Below are 26,723 nucleotides of genomic sequence, written 5' to 3' on the forward strand. Positions count from 1 at the left end.
TTGGACCTTACACTGAAAACATATACAACAACAAGAACAAAAATAAAGAAATGAGACCTCCCCATAACTAAACACTTTTGCATCAAATAGGACTTTGTCAAAAGGTTGAAATAGCAGCCAACTCAATGGGAGAAATTATTTTGAAATCACTATCTGAGAAGGGTTTAATATCCATGATATATGAAGAGAAGTTACAAGTCAACAAAAAAAAGCCAAACAACCCAATTTAAAAACAGGCAAAAGATCTGAATAGACATTTGTGCAAAGAAGAAATAAAAATGGCAAAAAAACCATGTAAAAAATATTCAACATAACAAATGATTAGGGAATTGCAAATTAAAACTACAATGAGGGAAGTGGTTTTGGCCCAACGGATAGGGCGTCGACATACCACATGGGAGGTCTAAAGTTAAAACCTAGGGCCTACTGACCCATGTGATGAGCTGGCACACTAGCAGCACTGATGCACACAAGGAGTGCCGTGCCATGCAGGGGTGTTCCCCATGTAGGGAAGCCCCATGCCCAAGAAGTGCACCCATAAGGAGAGCCGCCCAGTGCATAAAAAGTGCAGTCTGCCCAGGAATGGCACCGCACACACGGAGAGCTGATGCAGCAAGATGATGCAACAAAAAGAGACACAGTTTCTGGGTGCCACTGACAAGAATCCACACAGACACAGAAGAACTCACAGTGAATGGACACAGAGAGCAGACAGTTGGGGGGTGGGGGAGTGGTTGGGGAAGGGAAGAGAAATTAAAAAAAAAACTACAATGAGATATCATTTCACACTTATGAGAATTGCCACTATTAAAAAGACAGACAAATATAAGTGTTGGAGAGGATGTGAACAGATGAAAACAGTTATTCACTGATGGTGGGAACGCAGAACGTACAGCCTCTGTGGAGGACTGTTTGGAAATTCCTAAAAGAATTTGCATAAAGATTTGCCACATGACCCTGCAATATCACCACTGAGTATATACCTAGAAGAACTGAAAGTAGCGATGCAAACAAACATCTGCACACCTGTGTTCAAAGCAGTGCTATTCAGGATTGCAAAAAGATGGAAAAGACCCCGGTGTACATCAACCAATGAACGGATCAACAAACTGTGGTGGATGCACATGATGGAATATCACCCAGCTGTAAGAAGAAGTGTGAATATCAAGGACATTATGCTGAGTGAAGCAAGCCAGACACAAAAGGACAAATACTGTACAGTTTCATTACTATGAACTACATATATTGTGGAACATATTTTAAGAATCCTCTTAAGTAGACTAATAGAAAGAAACTCAAAGAGGCAATTAGATTAGTGGTTAATTGGGGCTAGGGAAGGCATACTAAGGTGTGTGGAGTTTTTCTCCTTGGAGTAATGAAATAAATCTAAAAATTTTTCTGATGATTGCACAATATTGTGATTCTACTAAAAGTCATTGATTATACACTTTAGATAGTTCATATGGTATGTGAATATATCTCAATAAAACTGCTTAATAAAGTAATTGTTGAAGAGCAGCCAGAAATTGCAGCTAGGCACAGGAAGAGAAAAGGAGACTGAGAAGTGAAGAATTTTCTTGTTTGCTTTTTTATTATTATTGAAATAATGAAAAAGCTCTAATAATGATTGGAGTGATGAATGCAGAAGAAAAAAATAATACAGAAGGATTTTTATTTCAACATATGGTGACTTACCTGCTGAGACAGGTTTTATGTTGGATATTCCCCAGGAAACTTCTGAGTTCGGAAGGAAGGTAGTAAACCGCGGGCAGGCCCCGCTGGGCTTCTTTTTTTTTTTTTAAATATTTATTTATTATTATTATTTTAATTACATTAAAAAAAATATATGAGGTCCCATTCAACCCCACCGCCCCCGCCCCCCACTCCCCCCACAGCAACACTCTCTCCCATCATCGTGATACATCCATTGCACCTGGTAAGTTCATCTCTGAGCATCACTGCACCCCATAGTCAATGGTCCACATCATAGCCCAGACTCTCTCACGTTCCATCCAGTGGGCCCTGGGGGGATCTACAGTGTCCCGTAATTGTCCGTGAAGCACTATCCCGGACAACTCCACGTCCCGAAAACGCCTCCACATCTCATCTCTTCCTCCCGTTCCCCACACCCAGCAGCCCCCATGGCTACCGTTCCCACACCCATTCCACATTTTCTCTGTGGACATTGGATTGGTTGTGTCCATTGCACACCTATGTCAAGTGAGGGCTTAGATTGCACATGGGTACTGGATGCATTCTTCCCGCTTCTAGTTGTAGACACTCTAGGCTCCATGTTGTGGTGGTTGACCTTCTTCAACTCCATGTTAGCTGAGTGGAGTAAGTCCAATAAGTCAAAGTGTAGGAGCTGAAGTCTGTTGAGGCTCTGGGCCTGGGTGTCATATTATCAGTCCAGAGATTCAAATCCCCTACATATATCTTAAACCCAGCACCAACTACAATTCCAATAAAGTAGCATGCAAGTCTTGTGAAAAGAGATCCCTTCTGAGTCCATTTCCATCATGCAGAAACACCAGCTCCAAAGAAGGGCCATCTGTCATGGCAGTGAACCCCTTCTGCCATGACCATAGAACCCGTGGGTCTCTTTATCCCTCAAAAGAACCAATACCTGGGGTTGTATCTACCTTATCTGTCTCTTAGACTCTGTTCAGTTGTACATAGGGGTATTCCTTCTGACAACCTCCAGACTCTTTTTTAGAGACTCACAGCCTTATAATCTCATTTCTCCTTTCCATTTCCCCCTTACATTAGGTCAAACCGCTTCCCGAAGTCATGTTATTATATGTAGACCCGCTGGGCTTCTGTGCTCCCACATCTCCCTGCACCCGGGGCTGGTGCACTGTTCTGGGCCTGCCAAGCCTCCAGGTGGCAGTGAGCTCCTGGGCCAGCACACTGTGGCCATCTCCTGACTGGAGAGGCCAGGGGCTGGTGCCATGGAGGCAGGAGGACTCTGCTAAGCGGAGTGATGTGGGAAGTCACATGCAGGCTTTGTGCTGCACCGGGAGCTTTCTCCTTGGATCCTCCACGGGGCGGGGATAAAGCCTTGGTCCAGGACTGCTGTGGCCCGGGTGCCTGGGCTTGGGCTGGAGGCTCCTGGATCCTGCTCCTTCTGGGCCCTTCCCCCTGAAGCTTCAGGGTCACTGCGCTGAGGAGTCCACGTCACCAGGCTCCGCAGACGGGCCCTGAACGCTCCCAACGCCGTCTTAGAGATGAAGGCGCGGGGCGGGCAGGTGAGGGGCACGTTTCCACCACCCAGCTGGGCCGGCGCTTCCCGCGCTGTGGCCGCCCGCCTGCAGGGGGCGCGCTGCCGCCTTTCCTGAGGAAACCCCGGAAACGCCCCCGCGTTCCTGCGGGAGGAGCAGCCGCGGCGGGAGGTGGAAGGCCTCGTTCCCGCGCGGCCGCGGGGAGCTGCCAGGACGGGGTGCTCGGCGGTGGGCGTGAGGAGAGCGCCTCTTCCCGCGGGGGCGCGGGGCTGCGTGGCGGTGCTTGGAGCGCTTTCTTCCCTAACGTGAGCGGAGGACTCGGGTTCCTGCGCCGCCGCCGTTAGTTCATCGTCTCCTCAGGGGACGCGCAGGAGGCGTGTTCGCCCAGAGCCCCCGCTCACTGAGGCCGCCAGCTCGAGCCCGGCGTGCTGTCGGGCGTGTGCGGGTCCAGGACGCTTGCTGGAGACAATCCTGACGGAGCTTCAGAGAGGAAGGACGTCTGCAGCCTGAAAGGGTAGGAGAGTACTGCGGCTTCCAGGGGAGGGGTCGGGGGCGGGCGTGGCCCAGCCCTGGGCTGAGGGAAGGGGCGCTCCTCGGCGCGGCGCCCTCGGCGGTCACAGAGGGGCGGCTGCTCCTGCACCGCTGACAGAGGCGAAAGAAACGTTGACAGACTTACAAGTATGGGCAATGCAGCTCCCAGCGTTACTTTTAGGTGTTAGAAACCCCAAATTCCAACATTCATGATAATTTTATATTTCTGACTTTAATTAAAGCAAACTTTTGAGTAAATTTTTTATTTAAGGTACCAAGGCCGGGGAGTGAATTCGGGACCTTGTGTGTGGGAAGCTGGCAGTACACCACTGAGCCACTCTGGTTCCCCAATGGTGGTTTTTTGTTTGTTTTGTTTTAAGGAGGCACCGGAACCGAACTCGGACCTCACATGTAGGAAGCGGGCGCTCAACCCCTGGGCCCATATGAGCTCCCTAAGTTCATTAATGTTACTTTTAATTTATCTTGTTTTCAAGGACAAAACTGCCATGTTGCACAATTTCTCATGAAAAAGTCAGAATTTTCTATTACTTCAAGTTTAGCTTGCTGACATGTCCTTTTTTGCAGTGTGACTGTTACTGTTTAAAAAATACCTAGAGGTGATACCTGCACACCATGAGAATGTAGTAAATGTCCCGGGATTATACCCTTTAAATTGGTTAGTTGTTTGTTATGAAGATTTTACAAGATACTTTGCCTTCCAGATGTAGTAAGTTGCACTAAGTAAAATTTATGCATCAACAGAAATCAGTTTTTGAAGTTCAAGACCCAATTGTGATTTTCAATGCCTACTACTGCATACTGCCGAAAAGTACCTAAATTGAAATATGTCCAGGACTTAAATTATCACTTTATTTAAGAGCTGCGTCAGAAACTTGTTTTGTAAGTCATATGTATTCAGCGGAGGTAAATTTCTCCTGTAGAAAATACAAAATCTGACTTTAATTTTGTATATTTCCATGGTAAGGTGAAATCAGTATGCCTCCAATCTCATTTTGTACATGCGTATCTTTTGTAGGCATGTAACTGTAACAATATCTGTGTTTTTTAAATTGCCAAACAGTGTATTCATGTGGTAGAACAAGATACAGACAACTAATAGAAATCTGAAAATCTCAATGTACTCCATTTAAGAAATTACTGTTGTTGCTTTGAAAAGGTACTTCACTTTTCTTCTCAAATTTACTTGAAATGCACACAGATAATTACTTCTTGAATAGACAGGTTTCACACCACAGTTTGCAATTAATGTTGAAAAAAATACTTGATAATTTAAATCACAATGAATGAGTGACTTTATTTATTCAGTCATTCAGTAATATAGGTGACATACAGACCTATGCAAGGAATGATTTTATAATTATTGCTGTGTAATTCTACCCTGTGGTAAAACTGAAGCCAGGAATCTGATATATGACTTGTTCAGTTGTGGTACATTCCCACATGATTTGACCAACACTAAGATATTAACACAATGTCAAGATGTTTTCCTTTTTCTTTCTTCCTTTTTTTTTTTTTAAGAGCAACTCAGTGATTTGGGCGTTGGTTAGTATAATACCAAGAGCCTAAGGAGAAAAGTACAGAATGGCCCTTAACACCAATGCCAGTATATGGTTACAACTAAGGCTATTACTAATTCTTGTGCTCCTTAATCACTTTTGTTTAGAACATAAATCAAAGCCATTAACTTGAACTTGAGATATATATGCAATACATATACAACCTTATGAAAAATACTTTTCGTAAGAAACATCACACTTTTAAAATATTGGAAACTGAGTGTGCTGATTTGTATCTTGACTTAGAACAAGAGAACATGCAATTAGGGAGGTTTTTACTGATAGTAAAGTTCTTCAAGTTAGTGGCCTTCCTTTCTCTTTATACTTACCACAGGCTACCCAGTGTCCTGAGAGGATTCATTGTGAGAAAAGTGTCAGTCACAGTTTTAAGACCTTACTTTGAAAGGAATTAAGGAGAAAGCAAATTGGAAGGTAAGATTTCATCTTTGTTTTTGTATTGAAAAAGTTTCAGTGAGTTTATTATAAATGTATCTAAGCCATTAATTTTTGCAGCCTTCAAGTAAAGTCTATGAAAAGAGATTGGTAGAGATCATCTAATCTTAAATTTTGACATCATACATTCGGGTCCGTGGCACAATCCCTAGCCAGTAACAGCACAGCGTGCTTAGATATGTCATTAGTGACCCTTAATAGAAGTTAGTTTCAAAAACTGGGAGATTTCTGCTTTAGTCGTACATTCTTTAACATCTTGTTTATTAGTAAAAATCAGCAAACAAGCTTTTTTTAGGTCCTAATGCACTATGTCTTCTATATAGCTTCCTACACTTCCTCTTGTAGGGGAAGTATGCCCAGTTTCATTCATAGAAAATTGATAAAGGATGGTAGTTTTCTCTGCATTATCCCGTCCAGCAATGATAATTTTGTGCTCCTGGTCATTGAACAGCCTCCATATCCTGGTGTAGAGAATTCCCTTTCTGGGGCAGCATACTCCCCTCCAGCCACCTGGGTCATCTGGCCTTCCCCAGTCCAAAGTAAGGGAGAGGAGAGTGACGCAGCAGAGCCACTGCCTCTGCTGCTTCTCCCACACTTGGCAACCAGCTTGATTTCTGAGAACTGCAAGGAGACCTAAACCCAAGCCGACCAGCCTCGCAAGCCACCATCCTCTCCCAGTTCCTTACTGGTGGCTGCCGTGGCACCTACCAAGTGGGTGGGGTGTAATAATATTTGCAATCATGATTAGTGTTTTTCAAATTCCTTAATTTTCTCTTTACTTTCAGTTTGAAAGGGACCATCCTTTTTCAGTGGTCGTTGGCCCTGTATTTGGGGGATTGTTGCTGTTCCATTAGAGAATGTGGCGGAAATCCCCAGGGTGGGAGTACAGTATTCTTTCGTGTGCATCTCTACCCACTGTGGTAATCCCCCATGAACATTTGAACATATTAATACACCTTATATGTAAGCCCAGGTGAACTTCCTGTCATTTATCTCGCATCACTGAACAACCCACACCAGTGCTCCTCCCTTGCCATAGTTGTAACCCTTCTGTGATCCAAAACTTCTTAAAAAATGAAACCAAGTATATTGCCAATTAGATTAATAGGAAAATGAGGTAGTAATGATAGGTTTAAACATAAATAAAATGTGTAATCATTTAGCAAAACTAAAACTAAACGTAAAAAAATTTGGGGTATTAAAATGAAAAATATTAAAAATAATTTATAATGTTTTCCCTTTCATCACTGTAATAACTGTTGTCCTGTATGTACAGTGGTAATTTCTTACATTTCTTCCTCAGTGTCTTTTTTTTCATTATGTCTTCAAAGAAGGTTTAGGTCATGGTCCATATACCCAACATCCTCCCTTAAGAATGTTGCGAAATGGCCAGATGGAAAGAAAAAGGATAACATAAAAATAGGGGTTATTTTTAAACTACAATACATGATTACCTAAAGTATGTTTTAAAACATATGTCCCAAAAGTATTTTTTTCAGAGCAGTGAATTGTTAAGAGCAAATATTACAAAGAAGGTAAGATGCGTTTCTAGGAATTGGTCCATGTTGTCAAAGATATCTGTTCAGGCACAATTGCTTGTAGTGTACTCTTAAAACCCATTTTAGAAATGTCACTACTCTGATTACTCACTTTAGTGAATAGATTGTTCTTTTCTTTTATTCTCTACCCATCTACCTAAAGGATTTTCTTATTTGTTGATCTTTTCGCAGAACTAACTTTTAGTTGTGTTGATTCTATTGTTTTTCTATTGTTTCATTCATCTCCGCTCTAATCTTTATTCCCAGCTTTGGATTTAGTTTGCTCTTCTTTGTGTATTTCCTTAAGATATAAAATTATGTTATTGATTTGAGATGGTTATTCTTTCTAAATAAAGTTGCTTTTTGCTATAAATTTCTCTGTTAATGTTTTCACTGCATCTTTTAAGATTTGATATGTTGTGTATTCATTTCTGTTTCTCTCAGGGTGTTGTCTAATTCCGCTCATGATTTCATTTGTGAACCATAGATTCATGTGTGCTATTGAGTTTCCACATACTTGTGAAACTTTCTAATTTACCTTCTATTTTTGATTTCTAGTTTCATTCTACTTTGGTAAAAGAAGATACATCATGTTTCAGTGTTTTTATATATGTTGTGGGGTAACGTATGGTCTATTCTAGAAATATTCCATGTGAACTTGAGAAGAATATATTCTATGGGATCTAGTTGGCTTATAGAGTTGTTCAAGTCCTCTCTATCCTTAATGATTGTCTGTCTAGTTTTTCTATCCATTTGTGAAAGTGGAAAATTAAATTCTCCAACTATTATGATAGATCTATTTCTCACTTAAAATACGTCATTTTTTCCTCTCTGTATTTAAGTACTGTGTTGTTCCATGTATGTATGTTTTTAGTTATTTTATGTTCTTGATATTGACCCTTTTATGAATATATAAATACTTTGTCTTTTGTAGACATGGTTGCTTTAATTTTGTTTGCTATTACTCAAGTGAGCCTAACTTTCTTTTCGTTATTATCTGCATGCCATATTTCAGTACTGTTGCCAACTTTCTCACTTTCAACCTCTCTGGGCCTTTGGTTCTAAAGTGACTCTGGGGACCAGGTGTACTTCAGTGGTTTTTTACTTTAGTTTTTATAAATTATGTATTTATTTCTAATATTTAAACCTGTCATTACTACCTCATTTTTCTGTTATTGAATTTGGCAGTATATTAGGCTTAATGTTTTAAAAAGTTTTGGATCACAACAGGATTCACCTATGGCAGGGGAGGAGCATTGTTGTGGGGTGTCATTGATGGGGGATGCATGGAAGGGAGTTCACCTGGGCATGCGTATAGGGTATATAGATATGCTTGGATGTTCATTGGGTTTTGACACAGTGTGTAGAGATTCACACAACTGAGGGAGTGTAGAGTTCCCTTCCTGGGGAGCTCTGTCACATTCCCCAATGGGAAAGCAACCAAGTGTGAGGGCAATGACCAGTGAAGAAGGATGGCCCAATGATGAGCCCTCAATACCGATGACTATGCTTAATGAGCCTATTGTGCTTGTAATTTCAACTTGGCCTGGTTTTGCAGGGTGCCTAAGAGCTACCTCCTGAGAGCCTCCATGTTGCTCAAATGTGGCCACTCTCTAAGCCAAACTCAGCCAAACTCATGTCCCAGTGTGGGACATGACTCACGGCGATGAGCCTCCCTGGCACTGAGGGATTACTACCAAGCATGGCTTTTGAATCTACTAGAAAAAGACCTTGAATAAAAGGGGGAAATGATAAAGACAAATGAGTTCATAATCTTAAGAGACTTAAATGTGTTGGGAGGTCATCAGAGGGGTCAAGCTTACCCATGTCTCAGCAGGGTCTCAGAGACAGCCAAAGTAGATATAAACCCAGGTGCTGGTGCTTTGAGGACTACGGAACACCCAGGTCCTATGGTCCTGGCAGGTGGCTCCGGAGTTCAGTTCCTTGCCTATGGGCCCATCTTCGGAATTTGTGCTCCTGAGTGTTATGAAGTTGGATTCCGATGCGACTTCTCTACACGTGCCTCTTCTGTCCCTTATATTGAACCTCTGGTTGGTGCTGGGGTTGGTGTATGCCCAGGAGACTTGAATCTTTGGGCTGTCTATGTGCAAGCTGGGTCCTGAGCCTCAGAGGTGTTGCAACACCTCCTCTCCAATTTATTGGATTTACCCAGGTCAGCTGACAGGGAAGTGAGGATGGACAACCACTACACCAGGGAACCAAGAGAATCTACAGCTGTGGGTACAAGAGTCCTATCCAGCAGCCATAGGGGATCGAAGCCCCTTCTCAATTGAGAGGTGGAATGGGCATCACCTTCCCAAGGTCCTCAGGATGGAGGAGTAAAATATGATTAGAGTAGACTTACTGTATTTTACTATAAAATTATTGAGACTCTGAAAATGAACTAAATTGTATCATTGATGCGGAGACAATGGCCACTGGAGTTGCTGAACGCAGAGCGAGGTTAAAGGAGTTGTGATATGGGGGCATTTTCGGGATTTGGAGTCGTCTTGAATGATACTACTGGGACAAAGCGGGACATTATCCTGACATAACCCACTGAATGGACTGGGAGAGAGTGTAAACTACAATGTAAACTATAATCCATGCTGCGTAGCAGTGCTCCAAAATGTATTCATCAAATGAAATGAATGTGCCACTCTAATGAAAGAAGTTGTTGATGTGGGAGGAGTGGGGGTTGTGGGGAGTAGGGCATGTCGGAAGCTCCTGTATTTTTTAATGTAACATTTTGTGTGACCTACGTATCTTTTAAAAATAAAAGTCTGTTAAAAAAAAATAAAATGAGTCTTGGGGAGTGGGCGTGGCTTAGTGTTTGAGCACCTACTTCCCGTGTGTGAAGTCCCAGGTTGAATCCCCAGTACCTCCTAAAAAAAGTCAGGTGGGTCTCTTACAGGCAATACATGGTTGTATCATTGTTTATATATGCCAAACTTTGCTTCATTGAAGTAATTACAGAAAAAGTATTAACTAAATACAGCAGAGACTGCCACAATATATCAAATTACTTACAGCAAAAGAATTAAAATTGACACTCGTATTTTACATATATTTTTGGTCAATGTTTTTAATTGAAACTTTGTAGTGGACCATTTTAATTCCCTTCTCATTTCTGTTTATCTCTATTTTAAACATTATCAAAATAATTTCTAACTTATAGGACGATTGCAGAAATAAAGAATACCGACATACATTCCTGCTTCTCATACCTAGAGCCACCGTTTTTAATATTTTGCCATATTTGCAGTTCCTTTCTTCTTCCTTCCTTCTCCCTCCCTCCCTCCTACGCATTTAAGGGTAGGTAGATACACCTTGCTCCTTGAACACAATATTCCATGTACATTTCCTCAGAACTAGAATCTTCACTAATGTACCTGCCTTATGTACTGCTAAATTTAAAATGTTTAATATTGCTATAAGGCAATATTGCTGTAAGTCTCTATTCCAATTTTTTAATATGTCCCAGTAATGTCTCTAAGTCTTTTTTCCTCCATTATTACATCTCGTCTAGGATCATATATTGCACTGAATTGTCCATGACTTTAGTTGCTCTTTTCTTAAATTGTGGAAACATATACAATGTATACTTAACTATCTCAACCAATCCCACGCATACCATTCAGTGGGATTAATTACACTGACCCTGTGCTAAGGTCACCACCATCCATTACCAGAACTTTCCTATCACGCTAAACAGAAACCCTGTATCCATTCTGTGTTAACTCTTCTTGCCCCTCTGCACTGCACCAGGTAAGCTGTAATCTACTTTGTCTCTGAACTTTGCCTTATTTCATTTGTTTCAAATGAGTGAGCTTATGCAGTATGTCTCTGTGTCTGACATTTCACTCAGTGTGATGTCTTCTAGTTCATTCATGTTGTAGCATGGATCAGGACTACATTCTTTTTACAACTGAATAATATTCCATTGTATGTATGTATCACATTTTTTATCCCACTTACCTGTGAATGGATACTTGGGTTCCGTCCATCTTTTGGCTATTATGAAAATGCTGCTGTGAGCAGTGGTATAAAACTATCTGTTCGAGTTCCTGCCCTTCCATTCTTTCGGGTATATGCCAGGTCATGTGACAATTCTGTTTCCTCCAAACTGTTTTCCACGGTATATGTAGCATCATTTTTTATTCCCTTTAGCAATGTATAGGGCTCTCTGATTTTCTCCATCTTTGCCGTTATTTCTTTTTAATATCCATTCTCATGAGTGTAAGCTACTAATATTTCTCTTTTTTTTTAAACTTGTACTTGTTGTTCCATATATATTACTCATAATTTCCCATTTCAGCTCTTTCAAGGGGACAATTCAGTGAGCTGAATTATGTTCATGATGTTGTGCTAACCACCAGTATCCAGTACCCCAAATTGTTCATTACCTCAAACAGAAACTCTGTACCCATTAAACAGTACCACCTCTCTCTCCTCCCCTCCAGCCTTGGATAACATAAAATCTACCTGCCTCCATGAAATGTCCTTCTTCTCATTATTTCATATAAACAAAGATTAGACAATATTTGTCATTTTGTGTCTGGGTTATTTTCCAAAACATTATGTCTTCAAGGTTCGTGGATGTTGTAGTATGCATTGTGACATCCTCCACTTTTATGACTGAATATTATTCCAATGTGTGCATACCAATTTTGTTTATTGAGTCACCTGCTAATGGACACTTGTGTTGCTTCTACCATTTGTCTACTTTTTTTTTGAACAATGCTGCTGTAAATATTGGTGTACCAATAACTATCTGAGTCTCTGCATTCAGTTCTTTTGAGTATACACCAAGAAGTGGGATTGCTGGGTCATCTGTAATTCTGGTTAACTTTTTGTGGAACTGCCAAGCTGGTTTCCACTGTGTCTGCACCATTTTACAATGTTTCTAGTAATATTAGGATTCCTATTTCTGTGTATCTTCACCAACATTTACTTTTTTTTAGCTAACAAAATCAGTGGATGTTAATTGGTATCTCATTGTGGTTTTGATGTGCATTTCTCGGATAACCAGTGATGATGTGTATCTTTTCATGTGCTGTTGGCTATGTGTATATCTTCTTGAGAAATTCCACTCAAATCATGACTGAAGCCTTACTGTCTTAGACTTGACTGCATTGGGAAGTGTTTTGTTTTTTTCTCTAAGCAAGTTTATTAAGATAAATTCACATACTATCCAGTCCAACTAAAGTGTACATAAATGACTTTTTGTATAATCCCAGCATTGTGCATTTATCTCTGTAGTCAATTTTAGAGCATTTCCAGTACTCAAAAAAAAAAAACAAGCCCTACCCCTTAGCAGTCACCACTCAATTCCTCTGCCTTCCCCACCATATGTAACTATTAATCTAATTCCATCTCTATAAACCTATTTATATTCTTTTTAAAAAAGGTTTATTTTTTGTTTATTTATCTCCCCTTCCCCCACCCCCACCCCAGTTGTCTGTTCTCTGTGTCCATTTGCTGCGTGTTCTTCTTTTGTCTGCTTCTCTTGTTGTCGGGGCATGAGAATCTGTGTCTCTTTTTGTTGCATCATTTTGCTGTGTCAGCTCTCTGTGTTTGCAGTGCCACTCCTGGGCAGGCTGAACTTTCTTTTGCACTGGGCCCTCTTCTTATGGGGGGCACTCCTTGTGCATGGGACTCCCCTATGTGGGGGACACCCCTGTGTGGCAGGGCACCCCTTGCGCGCATCAGCACTGCGCATGGGCCAGCTCCACACAGGTCAAGGAGGCCCGGGGTTTGAACCGTGGACTTCCCATGTGGTAGACGGACGCCCTATGCTTTGGGCCAAGTCCGCTTCCCTGTATTCACATTTTATATGAGTGGAGTCTAACGATATAAAGTACTTTGTGTCTGATTTATTTCACTTAGCTTAATTTATTTTTAGCCATTGATGGGGAAAATATTAATGTATTACTATTCTCTACAGTTGAAGTTGGTTTAGGTGTATTTCCACCCAATTACCACCCTATTTTTTAACATCTTTTGATATTAACATACATTTGCTTTGATTCAGGGAAGAATACTCTTATATTTATACTATTGATCACACACATTATCTACACACAGGATTCACTTTGCTTATACAGTCTCATACTTCATCTTCTAGCTTTCCTTCTAGTGGTATACACAAACCTAAACTTTCCCTTTCAATCACCGTCACATCGACCCATGTGTTAGATCTGTGACTTATAATCACTATAATGTGCTATCATCACCTCTCCATTTTCAAACATTAACAATCAGCCATATTATAAATCCTGCACATTTAAACGTCAGTTTATCTTCTGGTGACCTATAGTCTAGCCATTAACTTCATGATAACTTCATCATATTTAATTCCTATTAGTGAGATTATATAATATTTGTCCTTTTGCATCTGTCTTTGTTTCATTCAACATAATGTCTTCAATGATCATCATGTCACATGGATCGAGAATATCTTACAGCTGAATAATGTGGTAGGCGGACGCCCTAACCATTGGGCCAAGTCCACTTCACCTACAGTGATTTTCATATGCTCTTATAATCCTTTTTATTTCTATAAGTTCAGCAGTAATATTCCCCCTTTTCAATGCAAATGATTTTTATTATTTGCATCCTCTCCTTTTTTGTCAGCTTATCTAATATTTGTCATAAGTTTGGACATTTTGTCTTTTCATTTTCATTCATCTCTAGATATTTCCAGATTTCCTCATGACTTCTTTGACCCATTGGGTCTTGAAGAGTGTATTGCTCAACTCCCCCATATTTGTGAATTTTCTGGTTCTCTAGTTACTGAAGTTTAATGGCATTTCACTGTGGTTAGATACAATATTTTATATGATTTTGATCTTTCAAAATTTATTGAGACTTGTTTTGTGATATAACATATAACCTAATCTGGGATATAATCCTTGTGCACTTGAGAAGAATTTGTACTCTATTGCTTTCAAACAGATGTGTTACATATTTCTTGCACATACATCCTCTCTCTTTCTGTTATAAACATCTATAAAGGACTGCTAGGGCTAGTTGGTACATAGAGTCATTCCAGTCCTCCATTTCCTTTTTCACCTTCAGTTTGAAAATGCTAGCCAATATTGAAAGTGGTATATTAAAATCTGCTACTATTAATAAATACAGCCCTACCTATTTCTCACATCAAATCTGTGAATGTTTGCTTCATATATTTTGTGCTTCAAGATTATGTATATATATTTTTATAATTGACTCTTTTTTCAGTATATAGGTTCTTCCATTGTTCCTTCTAAAAGTATTTGACTTTGTTCATTTTGTTTGATGATAATTTAACCATTCTCACTCTGTTTTGCTTAATATATTCATGGAATAGTTTCCATTTTTTCACATTTAACCTCCTTATGTCTGAATTTAAGATGTGTCTCTTGTAAGCAGAATATAGTTGTCATGCTTTTTAATATATTGTTCTGATTTCTGCCTTTTGACTGGGATATTTAAGCCATTTACTTAATTTTTTTAATTTTTTATTTTTTTCTGTTTTTTTAAATGTTACATTCAAAAAGTATAAGAGATCCCCATATACCCCCACCCCCCTCATCCTACTCCTCCCACATCAACAACCTCTTTCATCATCGTGGGACATTCATTGCATTTGATGAATACATTTTGAAGCACTGCTGCTCCACATGGTAATGGTTTACATTGTAGTTTACACTCTCCCCCAGTCCACCCAGTGGGCCATGGCTGGACATACCATGTCCAGCATCTGTCCCTATAGTATCACCCAGGACAACTCCAAGACCTGAAAATGCCCCCACATCATATCTCTTCTGCCCTCTCCCTGCCCTCAGCAGCTACTGTGGCCACTTTCTCCACATCAGTGCTACAATTTCTTCCATTACTAAACACAATAGTTCCATAGTAGAATATCAGTAAGTCCACTCTAATCCATACTCTATTCCTCCATCCTGTGGACCCTGGGATGGTTATGTCCACTCCACTTCTATATCGAGAGGGAAGCTTAGATTCCACATGGACAATGGATGCAGTTCTCCTGCTTGCAGTTGTAGGCACTCTTGGCTCCTTGGTGTGGTTGTTGACCTTCTTCACCTCCCTGTTAGCTGGTCTGGTTAACTCCAATAAACCAGAGTGTAGGAGTTCCAAGTCTGCTGAGGCTCAGGGCCTGGCTGTCACATGGACAGTCCAGAGATTCAGGTCTCCTGAGTATACACCAACCCCAGCACCAACCACAGGTTCAGTAACAGTGGCAGAAGAGGCATGTGTAGAAACGTCACATCTAAGTCCAACTCCATCACACTCAGGAACACAAACTCCAAAGTAGGGCCAACTGACATGACACTGAATTCTGGAGCCATCTACCATGACCATAGAACCTGTAGGTCTCCGTAGCCCTCAAGAGAACCAGTACCTGGGGTTGTATCTACTTTATCTGTCTCTGGGACCCTGCTGACGCATGCCTTAGTGCAACCCTTCTGATGACCTCCTGACTATTTTTTGGAGACTCATAGCCATATAAACTCATTTGTCCTTTCCATTTCACCCCTTTATTCAAGTTCAAAAAGCAGATTTTAACACCTGATATTGCATGTAGGCTGAGATATTCTGCTGGTCTGAGTTGATCCTTTTATTCAAGTTACATCATCATTTTTATTCAAGTTACATCATCAGTTGGTGCTTGGTAGTAATCCCTCTGTGCCAGGGAGGCTCATCCCTGGGAGTCATGTCCCATGCTGGTGGGAAGTTAATGCATTTACATGCTGAGTTTATAAGCCATTTACTTTAAATAAAACTCCTGGCAATGCAGGATTTCTGCCATTTTGCCATTTGGTTTTTCGGTCATACTTTTTTTGTACTTCAATTTATTTTTCTTTTAATTTATTTTTTTTTATTTTTAAAAATTCTTTAGATACATAAATGTTATATGAAAAAATAAGCGGTTTCCATATGCCCTCCTCCCATCCCCTCCCACTTCCCCACATTAACAACATGCTTCATTAGCGTGGTACATTTGTTTCAATTGATGAACATATATTGGAGCATTGCTACTATCCATGGACTACAGTTTACACTTTGTTCCACACAATTTTGTAAGTTTTGACAAAATACACAATGGTCTATATCCATCATTGCAGTGTTAGGCAAGACAAATCCAATATCCCAACAATGTCCCCATATTACACCTAATCTTCCCTCTCCCATCCTTGAGAACCTCTGGTGGCCACTGCCTTTACATTACTGATAGGATTTCTTCCATTGCTAGAAGAATAATAAGTCTATACTATGATGATAGTTATTCTACTTTAGTCCATTGTTGATTCCCCAGGCTTGAGGATTTTGAGATGGTGATGCCCATTCTGCTTATAATTTAGTGAGGTCTTAGATCCTATGGGGCAGATGGATGAAACTACCTTGCTTGCAGCTGTAGACATTCTCTGTTCCTTGGGATGGACATTGTCCATCATCATCTCCTTGTTAGTTGTCCTGGGTGAGTCCAATGAACTGGAGAGTAGGCATTGCAATTCTGAGATTCAGGGCTTACCTGGCACATGGATGAACCAAAGATTCAAGTCTCCTGACATACACCTGTGAAGTATAATACTAACTAAAAGAAGGGGCAAAAGAGCCATGTGTAGGGAAACCACAAAATGAGTCCAATTCCATGACACTGGGAGCTTAAATTCCAAAGTAATAGCCACTGACAGGGTTCTGAATTCCTGAGCTGTCTTATAGTTTAGGGATGTCTCTAGAGCCTCAGAAGTCCCACTATTTGAAGCATTTGTTTACTGTGGCAGCCAGTGAAATCCTGCTGTGACTCTGGAATGAACTCCGAACTCACTCTGAAATCTCTTAACCCAGAAAACTCATTTGCATGTACTGTTTCCCCTTTTTGGTCTTGCTCTTTTTCCATCTGCATTGCTAGTTGGTGCTTAGTAATAATCCCTCAGTGTGAGGGAACCCATCCTTGGATGTCAAGTCCCACACTGGGGGCAAGTATTTCATTTTGGGGTTAGAGAGAGGCCACATGAGAGTAACAAGGAGGCTTTCAGGAGGTAATTCTTAGGCAATCTCTAATATTAGGCTAAGTTTCAATTTCAAAAGAAAAGGTTCATAAGTAGAGTCATCAATATCAAGGACCTGGCATGATGGTCTGTCTTCATTCACCAGGCGCTGCCCTTGTACTTGGATATTAGAGAATGTAGCAGAACTCTACAGGATGGGAATTCAATATTCTCTCAGTTATTGTGTGTATCTCCACCCACCGAGACAATGCCACATGAACACTAGAACATACATGCCTTAGAGGCATGCCACAGTTGAACCCCTTCCCACACATACCCATCACTGACACCCCACACCAGTGAGCCTCCCCACCACTGTTGAGACCCTTCTGTGAACCAAAGCCGACCTCTCCAAGAATGAAGCCAAGAAAACAACCACATAAAATTAATAAGAAAATGAAATAATAATTAGAAGTTTAAAAATAACCAATAAAATACCAAAAAAATTTAAATAATAAAAAAATTTTAGAGATTTTTCTTTCATCAGTGTAAGATATGTTGTCTTGTGTGTAAAGTGATATTTTCTTCTATATATTCCCGCAATGTTTAATTTTTTCTTTTTTTCTTCAAAGAAGCTTTAGGATATCTGAAAAGTCACGTAGAGAATGCAGGTGATTCCCATATACCCATCACCCTTCCCCTTTTCTCCTCTCCCCTATTAATAACCTTTTATATGCAGATGGTACATTTGTTGCAATTGATGTACAAACATTGAAGCATTGCTATTAATTATTGTCAGTTGTTTACATTATGGTTTGCATTTTGGATTGTACACTTTTATAGGTTTTGATGAAAGGGAGTAGAGGGTTGTAAACTGATGCCCACACAGGCAAAATCTGTGATAAGTTGGAAGGGTGTGGCTGTGCAGTGGGTGATGGTGACAGTGGTCCAGTGATGTGATTGGGTTCAGTGGTGCTGGTCTGAGGTGTAGTGAGTGGGGGGGTTTGGTTGGACTGTCTGTGGAAATGGGGCGGACAGGGGAAGGAGCATGTGGACTCTGGGGATTTGCAGGTCTGTGGTTAAAACTGCATTGTTGGCAATGTTCTTTGGGCAGATATGGCAGGGAAGGGTTACTGGTGTCAGGTGTTGGGTATGGGGTTACATGGGACAGGAGACACCTGGGGCAGGCTTCTATGGAATATGTAAGTGTTCATTTTGTCATAGTGTGTAATAGCAGTGTGTGGAGACCCACACAATAATTAAGAAAATGGAAACTCCCATCCTGGGGCATCCGGCTGTGTTCTCAGTTAGAGGGACAAGAATTCCTTGAGAACATAGGCAGTGCCTAATAAAACAGACCGTATGTTAAGCCCTCAATATTATTGCAAGAACTATGAATGTTATTCTTCAAAAATTGAAACTTAGTGGTTACCATAGGTGCTGAGGGGAGTGGGAGGAAAGAATAGAATGGATGGAATGTAGGGCATTTTTAGGGCATTGGAATTGCTCAGCATGATCTTCAATAATGGATACAGGCCGCTTCACATTTTGTCATTTCATTCTTTACTGCCTCCGTTTGTATTTAGTTGCTCTTTGGTTGTAAACCGGTTTGAATCACTTCTCATTTCCTCTTTTGCATAGTTTTTTGATATTTTCTTTGTGATTACCATGGGGGTTAATTTAACACCTGAATCTGTAACAGTATCTTTAGATTTGATACCTACCTAACTTGAATATCATCCACCAACTGTGTTCAGGTACTCCTCCATCCTCCCCTCTTCATGAAGTTGTTGTCACAGATTACATCCAGATTTGTTTTGAGTTCCAAACCACACATTTATCATTATTAAGTCATTGGCATAGTATATTCTGTATGTCGAGTTACATACCAAAAAGTACAATAAAATAGTACTGGCATTTATAATTTCCCAGGTAATTACCTTTACTGGAGATCTTCATTTTTTAATGCTGCTTTGACCTTTTTTTCCCATCTGATAAACACCCTTTAGTTTTTCTTGTGGGTCAGGTCAAGGGGTTGAACCAGGCTAGTAAGATAGAAAATCAGTAGCTGGATCTGGAACCTGGTAAGAAGTCCATGTGGACATCAGCAACCCCAATATGCTGCTGGAAGACTCTTCCCAAGATTCTGCCACTCAGAAGAAGACTTCCTCCAGAAGCCAGGAGAAGCCCCGGATATTCCCCAAGGACTTTATCATTTGGCCCTCTTGGGAGATGGATGGAGGAAATAAGGCAATCAAAACAGTCAACAGCTGGAACTCCTTCCTTGCCATTAACAAAGGGGTGGGATAATTAACAGGTCAAAAGGCAGGCAGGCATGGGGCCTAAGCATGCTCTAGTGTGCTCTCTTGCCTCTGGACCTGGAATGCAGCTGCCTACCTCCCTGCTTGAATCACAGTGCAAGTAAAGCTGGGCATTTATAACCTATAATGGGAAATTGTAGCCCATAAATCAGCCCTCTTTATCACTTTTCAGCCCCTTCCTCTCTACCTGGGACACTGCTGTTATTTTCTCCCATTTCTCTTCCCTCCCTGCCTGAATAAATTACTGGCCTAATTCACCCAGCCTGCTCTTGAAATGTATGTCTGCAGCATAGCCAAGAACCTAAATAAAATCTGGTAATAGGGTGAGGAACACTCAGCTTTTGTTTATCTGAGAATGCCTTAATCTGCCCCTCAGTTTTGAAATAGAGCTTCTCTGGATATAAAATTTTTTGGTTCTAATGATTTTCTTTCAGTACTCTATAAATATTTCTTTCCCACTGCCTTCTTGCCTCCAACATTTCTTATCAGAAACTGGCACTTAGTGTTATTGGGGCTCCCTTGTACATGACATGGTACTTCTCTCTTCCAAATTTCAGTGTTCTCTTGTTATCTTTGGTGTGTGACTCATTCTTTTAAGCAAAATTAGACCTTGTTCCTCTCAATTTCATGAGCCCATTGGCTTCTTCACTAGAATTCTGGAATCTTGACTCAGCCCAGTGGTGTTTTCTCCAAAGTTATTTAAGCAATGTCCTTAGAAAGCTGTGCCCCACAGTACCTGGCACAGCTTTCCTTTCCGTGGGTTTCCAAGACAGTCTCTTTTGTTTAATGTGATGCACTGTGGCCTGTAGCTGATTGCATGTGTTTTCTGTGAAGCTTCAGAATTGAAATTGTCCATTAATAGCAAAACACTGAAAACTGCCCAGTTAACTTATTATTGATTTATGAAAGTGAAAGTTCTGCTGAAAGTTCATTACAATAATAATGCAATTGAGAAGATTTGGTTGCTTCTGTGAAATTGTGACCAATAACACTATACTGTTGTCTATGTTAGAGAAAAAATGGCGCTCACTGGGATATGGAGACTGAGGATTACAGGCAGGCAGTTTATTGGGAAGGTCTCCCAGTAGAGGGGTCTGAAGATGAGGCTTAAGCTCACTCATGGAAGGATGGAAGGTGCAGATGTGAATTTATACAGTACATCAATAGGCAGGAAAGCATTAGTTCGAGGAGAGAGTGTTAAGACTCTGAGTATAGCCTCTGGTTAATAAGGGGCTGTAAAAGTGAGTTATTCTTGTGCAGGGCTTGGGGGTAGTGGGCTAAGAGGCAGGGTATTCTTGGAATGCAGGGCCTGGAAGGGATGGGTCCTTATTGGCTCCATTTCCATTGTGCTGTCCTCTGCAGTAAGCAGCTTTGCTCAATGAATAGGAGTGGAGTCACAGCCTTATGACCTGTTAATCAGTTCAAACCTTGTAGCTCTAATGTTCCTCTTAGATTACATGTATATGATGAAGGACCTAAGTAATGGGAATACTGGGCAGAAAGAAAGGGCGATTGCAGGCAAAGATATATTGGGAAGCTTTCACAACAGAGGGGGTCTGAAGAATAAACTTCAGCCCAGCTCTGGCAGAGGCAGTCATGAGTGGAGGAAAGGGGGTATCGACTCATTCTGGCTCCTTTCTGCTGTTAGGGGGCGTAAGGGGTTCTCCTCTCATGTAGCTGGTGGGTTTTGCATTGTGGGGTGGTTATTGACTGTTCTTGTAATAGGAAGGTTTCATTTACATATTCTTGGGTGGTTTGAACAACTTGGTGGATGAGTCAGGTGAGAAGCTGTAGAAGATAAGAGCCACACATGACAAGGAAAATAATTATTAGTGGGGTTATTCGGGGTATTAGTATAGCATTAAAGATGAAGAAAAATATGAGAGCCGTGTAAAAGCAAAAATGTTTTGAGAGTTTCCATCTAGGGAGATTGTGAAAAAGGCATCTTTGAGGTCTATTACTGTGTAATGTGTGGTTTGGGGAGGGATATGTGATAGGCTATAGGGGTTGGGGACTCAGGGGACTATAGGCTGAGTTGCTTGGTTGACAGCTGTCATGTCTTGGACTAGACAATAACTGCCATTAGGTTTTTAAACAACTAGGATAGGTGTATTAGTGGAGAGTTGGTGGGCGTAACAGCACTGTGGCACAGTTTGTCAATGGTGGGTTTAAGTCCACATTTGGCACTGCAGGAGAGAGGATATTGGGGAATGTTGATGAAAGGAGGGCTGTCTTTTAGGGTGATTGTTACAGGGGAGAGGTGTGAGGCTATTGAGGGAGAGTCAGTGTTCCAGACTGGGGGGTTTACTTTCTGTTGTAAGATAAAAAGGGATGTCAGTAGGAGGGGAAGTAGGAGTCAAGGCTGGGGCTGGGGACAAAAGGAGAAGGAAGCTAGCTTGGGGGGAAGGTAGTGAAAAGGAGCTAGAGGAGTGCAGTTTGGATAGAATGTCTCCTCCTAAGAGTGGGGGAGGGGCATGATGGTATAACTAGGAATTGGTGTGAGAATGTGAGATTTTCTGTAGTGCAAGGGAGGGGGTGTGTAATTAAGTGAGAGGAAAGAATACCCTCAACTCCCACAGTAGAAGTTGAGGAAGATGTTAAATATCCTGAATGTTCTGAAACGACCAAGTACGTGGCCCCTGTGTCAGTTAAAAAGGAGCTCAGCTTACCTCCAACCTTGATGATAACCCTCGGTTCCCACTTACTGATGGAGATGAGGGGCCTCTCCAAACCCAGACCTGTCAGTCTTCTGCTGTTATTCTGAGTAGGTCAGGAAGGGAAGATGATCCAGGCCAGTAAGGCGTGTTGAAGGGGCTTTCCCAGAAACTGGGTTTTTGGGACAATCCGACTTCCAGTGGTCTCTAAGTCAGCACACTGGACAAGCCCTGGCAGGGTCCTAGATTGGGGTGTGCATGAGCCCAGTGTCCTTCCCTCCCACACCTAATGCAGGGTCCAGGTGGTGGCCACAGGGAAGAAGAGGGATGGGGTTTTTGGAAATCGACTCTGAGGGCAGCAGCAAGGAGGGATCTCGTTTATGTTTTTCTAATTTGGCTTCCTCCTCTCTATTGTTCAAGACCTTGAAGGCTGCTTTAATTAGGTCTTTCTGAGGGGTTTGAGGGACCTCCTGTAATTTCTGCCGGTTTTTTTTTTTTTTTTTTTTTTTTTTTCTGATATCTGGGTATGTCTTAGTGATAAAGTGGCTATGTGAGTGTAGTTGTCTGGATTCAGAATCCAGGTCAACAGCAATACCACTGCTGGGTATATACCCAGCAGAACTGAAAACAAGGACACAAACCGATATATGTACACCAATGTTCATAGCAGCATTGTTCACTATCGCCAAAAGTTGGAATCAATCCAAATGCCCAACAGACGAGTGGATCAATAAAATGTGGTATATACACACAATGGAATACTACTCGGCTGCTAGAACAAATACACTACACACACACGTGATAACATGGATGAATCTTGAGAACCTTATGTTGAGTGAAGCAACCCAGGAATTGAAGGACAAATACTACATGACCTCAATGATATGAAATAAGCAACCTGCCTCAGAGAGCTAGAGACTGGAAAAGAGGCTTACAGGAAATCGGAGGGTGGAGGAAGGATGTGAGCCGACGTCTGCAGGGGTGGAATCTATGATGAGCTGGAGGAAAGTATTATGAGCACAAAGAAGGGATGAAATGGGGGCAAGGGGTTGCCTTCAGGTGGGGCTTTGCGGGTTTGAGGGGTGCTGGGGTTGGGCGGAGGGGTAATATTGTCCAAAAATTGGGGGGAGGGAGGGGCAACATACAAAGATAGGAGAGTGTCAGGGGTTCGTTGAGAGTAAAATGTTGAGAAAATCGTATCAAAATATAATTAGGATGGTTACCTGTTTAGGATGCTCAGGGGGGGATGGTCTGATGCCGGACAGACTCCGGGGGAATAGCTGAAGGCTCATTTTACCACGGTGGGTTGTACCATTGGGTAGAGACCCAAGAAGTGAGAGTTGGGGTGTACCCACATCCTGGGGAGGACTAATGACATCAAATAGAGAGAACTGTATCTCTCGTGAGAAAGGGTGGCTCCCAGGGCATTAGGGCAGTTGAGAAAGTCAGGCCCTGAACACTGCTGCAAGTATCTCTGGACGTGGCTTCTCGGGAAATGGAGATTGGCTGGCGCTGTGGGCCCCAAGGGGAGGGGAAAATGGATGTGGAATGGAGGGAACCAAGGTAAATGTGGGGGCAAGAGAGGAGTTTCGTGAGAGTACACGAGGATGAATATAAAACATGTAATATTACACCAAAAACATATAGGGGACAAAAGACTAATAATGTAAACCATAATGCAAAACATAGGATAACTAAAAAATTTAGGAAACTGTACATCCTAAAGTATGGACCACATTGTAAGCACAGATGTCACCTTGTTTGAAAGCTATTGTTTCGGAATCTATTTCGGAAAGCTATTGTATATCAGTTTCAGGAAATATGATATGAATAAGTTAAAAGATTATTGCTGTGGAAGGGAAAAGGTTTTATGGTGGATCTGTGGGAGTACTGTATATTGTATATATGAATTACTGTGATCTAAGACTCTTGTGAAGAGAAGCTCAATAATTAGAAAAAAAAAAAGAAAAGAAAAAGATAGGACATAGAAATTTATCCAAATCAATATGTACTCTAGATCTAACCTTTAAACTCATCACTATATTCCATTTTACTAGTAAGGGAAACTGACATTATGTTGGGATTCACTTTACAGGAAGTTTTGGATCACAGAGTGGTTTGATATTGGCGGTGGAGGAATACTGATATGGGATGTTATTGACAGGCTACATATGGTTGACAGGGAGTTATACAGGGCATATGTCCAGAGTGCATGGTAATGTTTAGATATACTCATAGTGGAAACAAATAAAAACAACAGCTGGGGGGGTACTGGGTTCCTGGCCAGGGGGTCTCTGTCGTGGTCCCTGGGGGAGCAGCGGCAGTCCACCATGTGCAACGGTAAGAACCAGGAAGGAATGAGGGCCCAACAGTGGGCACCTGATACTAATGGCTATGCTTGTGAGCCTATACACCTGCAATAAGAACAAGGCCTAGAGTAGCATTGTGCCTGGGAGTTTCCTCCTGACAGCCTTCATGTTACTCAAATGTGGCCACTCTCAAAGCCAAACTCAGCATGTAGATGCAGTGCATTCCCCCCAGCGTGGGACATGATACCCGGGGATGAGCCTCCCTGGCACCGAGGGATCACTACCACATACCAGCTGAAGATGCAACTAGAAAATGACCTTGAATTAAAGGTTCAATGCGGAGCAGCAGAATATCCATGTCTACATATAATAACATAACTTCAAAATGCTGTTTGACCTAATGTAAGGGGGAAATGGAAACGAGAAATGAGTTTTTAAGGCTACGAGTCTCTAAAAAAGAGTCTGGAGTTTGTCAGAAGGAATGCCCTTATGCACAACTGAGCAGAGTCTAAGAGACAGATAAAGTAGATACAACCCCAGGTATTGGTTCTTTTGAGGGATAAAGAGACCCATGGGCTCTATGGTCATGGCAGATGGGGTTCACTGCCATGTCAAATGGCCCTTTGGAGCTGGTGTTTCTGCATGATGGAACTGGACTCAGGGGATCTCTTTTCACAAGACTTGCATGCTACTTTACTGGAATTGTAGTTGGTGCTGGGGTTTAAGATATATTTAGGGGATTTGAATCTCTGGACTGACAATATGATACCCAGGCCCAGAGCTTTAACAGACTTCAGCTCCTATACTCTGATTTATTGGACTTACCCCACTCAGCTAATATGGAGTTGAAGAAGGTCAGCCACCACACCATGGAGCCTAGAGTGTCTACAACTGAAAGCAGGAGGAGTGCATCCAGTATCCATGTGGAATCTAAGCCCCCACTTGATATAGATGTGCAATGGACACAGTCAATCCAATGTCCACAGAGAAAATGTGGCATTGGTGTGGGAAGGGTGGCCATGGTGGCTGCTGGGTGCAGGGAATGGGAGGAAGAGATGAGATGGGGAGGTGTTTTTGGGACGTGGAATTGCCCTGGGTGGTGCTTCAGGGACAATTACCGGACATTGTAGATCCCCCCAGGGCCCACTGGATGGAACGTGGGAGAGTGTGTGCTATGATGTGGACCATTGACTATGGGGTGCAGTGGTGCTCAGAGATGTACTTACCAGGTGCAATGGATGTGTCATAATGATGGGAGAGACTGTTGCTGTGGGGGGAGTGGGGGGTGGGGGTGGTGGGGTTGAATGGGACCTCATATTTTTTTAATGTAATATTTTTTAAAAAAATTAAATTAAATTAATGAAAAAAAAAAAGAAAAAAGAAAAAGAATCCGGGTCAGAATTAGTATATTTGAGGAGTGATTCATTTAATCTATTCATAGAGGCAGCGGGTTTTCATCTGATTTGGGAGAATTTTCTTTGATTTTGTCATAATTTACTGCTTTGAGGACTGCCTTTTTCATGCCTTCTATTATGCAGGTTAGGAAGTGAGCCACACTATCTAAATCTCTGGAGGCTGCCTGATATTCCCACGGAGGGAGGCTGTGGGAACTGCATCAGCGCCAGAGGCGCATCAAGGGGGGCCCTGTGTGTGTAGGGAATCAGCAAAGGCAGTGGCTGCAGCCCAAATGCAGCTTTTTTCCACGGGGCTGGTAGAAGAAGTTGTTATGACATAATATATGTAGAGTGAGAAGGGAATGCGTATTTTAACTTTGTTTTTCTGAGAGGAGTGTTGGTATTTGTGTGGAATAAGAGGTGGAGGGGGTTAACCTTTGTGCTTACAGAGGTGGAGGTGGAGTGTAGGGAGCAGGGAGGATGTAGTCCTCATGAACTAGTATGAGGAGGGGAGAATGGAGGGGCAGAAGAGGGCGCAGCAGAGGGCTGAGGGACGGAAGGTGGTGGCGAGGACGAGGATGGAGCAAAGTTGGAGGCGCACAAGGAGGGGTGCAGGAGGAACTTGGCTTGCGGGATCTACGTTGAGATTTTCAGGAGATTTGGGAGGTGGGTGAAAGGGAGATGGAAGTTTCTGATGGAGCAATAGGATTTGGTAAGAGGAACACGA

At 41.8% G+C, this 26,723-nt stretch overlaps 1 long non-coding RNA gene across 2 annotated transcripts in view; it reads left to right on the forward strand.

Annotated features, from left to right (window-relative positions):
• The first annotated feature begins 3,260 nt into the window (after positions 1-3,260).
• LOC139437117 (uncharacterized) overlaps positions 3,261-26,723 on the forward strand; it is a 250,523-nt gene continuing 227,060 nt past the window's right edge. Inside the window, exons 1-2 of one of the 2 annotated variants that reach the window (XR_011646730.1) lie at positions 3,261-3,735; positions 5,664-5,761. This is a non-coding gene — a long non-coding RNA (uncharacterized lncRNA). The remainder of the gene's footprint in view (positions 3,736-5,663; positions 5,762-26,723) is intronic. The other variant, XR_011646729.1, reaches the window with a different exon arrangement.

This window comes from Dasypus novemcinctus, chromosome 21, assembly GCF_030445035.2.
Source record: "Dasypus novemcinctus isolate mDasNov1 chromosome 21, mDasNov1.1.hap2, whole genome shotgun sequence".
NCBI lineage: Eukaryota > Metazoa > Chordata > Mammalia > Cingulata > Dasypodidae > Dasypus > Dasypus novemcinctus.